The sequence below is a fragment of the Hibiscus syriacus genome, unplaced genomic scaffold (assembly GCF_006381635.1).
Source record: "Hibiscus syriacus cultivar Baekdansim isolate YM2019G1 unplaced genomic scaffold, ASM638163v2 tig00111848_pilon, whole genome shotgun sequence".
NCBI lineage: Eukaryota > Viridiplantae > Streptophyta > Magnoliopsida > Malvales > Malvaceae > Hibiscus > Hibiscus syriacus.
In genome coordinates, this window is record NW_024063201.1 from 4,370,971 (window position 1) to 4,374,615 (window position 3,645).

The 3,645-nt window shown below is 35.4% G+C and overlaps 1 pseudogene; it reads right to left on the reverse strand.

Moving 5' to 3' along the window:
- Positions 1 to 1,352: 1,352 nt before the first annotated feature.
- On the reverse strand, positions 1,353 to 3,409 carry LOC120172327 (annotated as a pseudogene).
- Positions 3,410 to 3,645: the final 236 nt, after the last annotated feature.

Sequence of the window (3,645 nt, forward strand, 5' to 3'; positions counted from 1 at the left end):
CTATTATTAAAATGAATTTAATCAAACAATTAATTTCATGTGAAGAACATTTACAGAGTTTAAAAATAATTTTGTTAACTTGTGATAAATAGGAATAAAAAAAGTTTTTATTTAAAGATAATAGGTTAGGCTTGTGATAAGTCTGAGTTAGGTTTTTGGATTATTCACCACCATGGGAATGCTGAGGATGAGGCGATTCTATATTTTAAATCATTGACGTGGCTTCATATTACCAAAAAAAAAAATATTTTATTGTTTTATAGGAAAATATTTAATATATTAAATTTTAAATAATATGAAAATAATTATGAATATTAAATATGAATAAAAAAACGAATATAAAAAATAAAATAAAACGAAACACATGATGGACCGTTGAGGTGACAAACTTTAGGAAAGTTGTTTATGTAGTAAATGACAAATTTAGCTTCAACATGCTTAAGGTTGAGGCAACGTCAATGATATAAAAGAAAAGAAAAGAAAATAATTGCTGGAAAAAAAAATTCAGTGGTATTGTCTTATTCCATGCTCCATAACCATATAGTATATGATTGGACTTGAAGCATATGTTCATTTGACCACTAATTAATCACCATACATTTCGAACTAAAATACAAGACAAAACTATTTACTTAGACAAGTAGTAATATTTTCACAAATGGGACCACAAGATTTTATCTTATAATCACTTCATACTATTTCATATATATATATATATATATATATATATAAAAGCAACGATGTTCGTCACTCATGTAATGTAAATAGTTCTGTGATTGAAAAGTAGAAGAAATAGAAAATATAAATTATTAGGAAGAAGTCCTTTTTAGCATTTGGGCCTTGGACATTGTCATACTCATTTCGATATAACAATAAAATTTGTTTCGGTTTAATTATGATTTTAGTCCTTTTACGGTACTGAATTTGATTTTGAACTTGTTATGTGAGATAGTTTGATTCACTACTTGTATAATATTATTTTAGAGGTTTGCATTGACAATATCGTTGGTAGAGGTGATAAAAAATTTATTTAATTATTGTTGATCACACAAGCATACCATATGAAAATCCAGTCAATTATATCATAAATTTATGCCAGTTGAATACTTGATAGTTTATTTTGTTTTACAAAAGAAAATTAACAATAGCATGTCATGGATCTAGAGCTACTACTAATAATACTGTCAAATAGATGAACAAACAATGTCAAATTATTAGAGGGACTAAAAGCATAAATACATAATAGAATTCTTCAATCATTTTCAAATGGGATAAATCTAAAATCCATACATGAACTAGTACTTATTATGCAAAACTGTTGGATAAAAAGAATTTCAGATTAACAGTTCAAGAATGTAGGAAGAGGATTATCCAACCGAGATCGGATACTGGTAATCCATTGTGAACGCATCCTTCCCCACTTTCCCAAACTGGAGGATGACATTCATGTGCTGCTCCTGCCCGGGAGCTACATTCTCCGCAGCAGCTGCAACCTTGGTGCATTATTCCTCAATACCAGCATTCCATCTTTTTGGTCAGATAAAGGTACAGACTGGAAATTCTCGGCACGGGTTGATTTTGATCTAAAGAAAGGTAGTGATGGAAAGGTGTCCGGATTACTGTGTAGAAATTCGGTCTGTGTGGGAGCGACACCTCCGGGCTCAATAGAAGAGGCTGGGATGGCATCCATGATGCACTGCATTCTCCTTGGACCTCTTTTCAAGAATATGTTATTTTCAGTGAGCATAAAATAAATAAGTGATGCAAAGGAGACAGAACGTGCAACTTTCTACATACATCTTACCTAGAACCCAAGATGTTCAACTCATACGAGATGTGGGCTACGGGATAGTTTCCAGCCGGGACTTGAGGAGAAACTTGGTTCACATTCATCAAACTGGTGGAGCAACTTTTGCTAACTTTGGCTCGAGAATTCGCGGGCTGTGAATCATAGATTGTGAATTTGGTCCCCAAAAAGTTTGATCTATTCTAGCAAATCAAGAATAAGTTTTAGGTTTTCAAAATGAGTAATGTTATCACTCGAATCATAGTCCACCAATCGATACCTTAATTTTCAGATGTAGGTACTGCTCCCTTTTGACACATCATCGCCATTTAGTGAGATGATGTAATCTGAACAGGTAGGCCAGCGGCACATCCTGGCCATAAGAAGGAACTTTCCATCATCATTGGTAGCTGCCAAGAAAATGCACACATTGAAACAGTTTCAAATAAAACGATAACACTCAATTAATCTAACTACATATCATACCCTCAATGTTTTTTAATCAGCAAAATCTGCTTTCAGAAGACAACAGCAAGCAGCATGATTTCATGAGTGAATATACAGAAGCAGACGACAAGCCCTTCCCAATGCACAAAAAGAAAAAAAACATAAACAAATAAAAGCAACTTTACGATGGCCAAGGTAAAGATAATATGTTTAGTTGCTACAATTCCGTATATGTAGCACTGAAGGAGAGTTCCTTGGACCAGGCTGCAAAAAGAATAGCAACAATACATGGCGTAAATTATCAGTAACAAATCAACAGATAATTGGTGAAGAAATGAACTCTCAGCTTTGGAATTTATGTCAGGAGAACTGACAATTGAAAAACCGGGACATTATGAAGGAGAATTTCATATTCTTAGTTTATCACTAGAATTCATAGAGCTTTTACAAACACTTGTTGTGATGCAGCAGGATACAGTTACAGATCCAAACGTATTTCAGACTTTTGATTCCGAAAATTCCTAGAGTATCACGAAGCAGTTCTAGAAAGCAAACTATATAATAGAGATCTTGGCCTAAACTAACCAGCAATAGGAAAGAAAAAAAAGTACAGGCTAACATCTCTTACCTGCTTCAATGAGATTGGGAATGTCAACTTGCCGGAAATTTCAGGGCTTTTAACAATTTCCTTCATAATCTCTCTCCAATTCCCACACACTCCGGCACAAGCAACCACATTTTTCCTTGGAGGCCAAGTAATATCGGATGCTTCAATTCTCATCAACACATCCCTCAGAAGCTCGGCGGGCATGTTTGCCCAACAACTCTTCTTGAATGCATCGATTGGACCCGAGCAATCCTGGACTATACTATGCGACCTTGATCTCGCCCCATTCCCAAACTTCACATCTACCCCCTTTTTCGATATATTCCCCAACTCCCCCTTCATGTCCTGGATAATTCTCTTTAATGACATCAACCCCTCTCTTCTCCTAATCCTCTAAAGATCTCGAATAAATCAACAATGTACCTAAAAACATCCAAATTTCCTAGATTCTCACCAAAAGCACAACCTGGTAAACAGTCTAATGATTTCAATGGTGGAGTTATACCCTCCAAGAGTCTACTTACCTACCTTACAAAAATTCTCATACTTCACACACAATTAAGCTAATAATCAGGCACTAAACAAACCAAAAGCAGTGACGGATGCACTAAGCCCAGGAGATCTCTCATTATCCTAACCAACCAAGACCCGATGAAACTACCCATGGGTCAAGATCAAAGCACAGGTAAGGGAAAGAAGATCCCATGGGTCAAAATGGATCAGGTTCTCGGGTCAAGGGATTGACCCGGGTTTTGGGGGGTCCGGTGAAATCTGTAAGGGTTCATTGGAGACAAGGAGAAGAAAG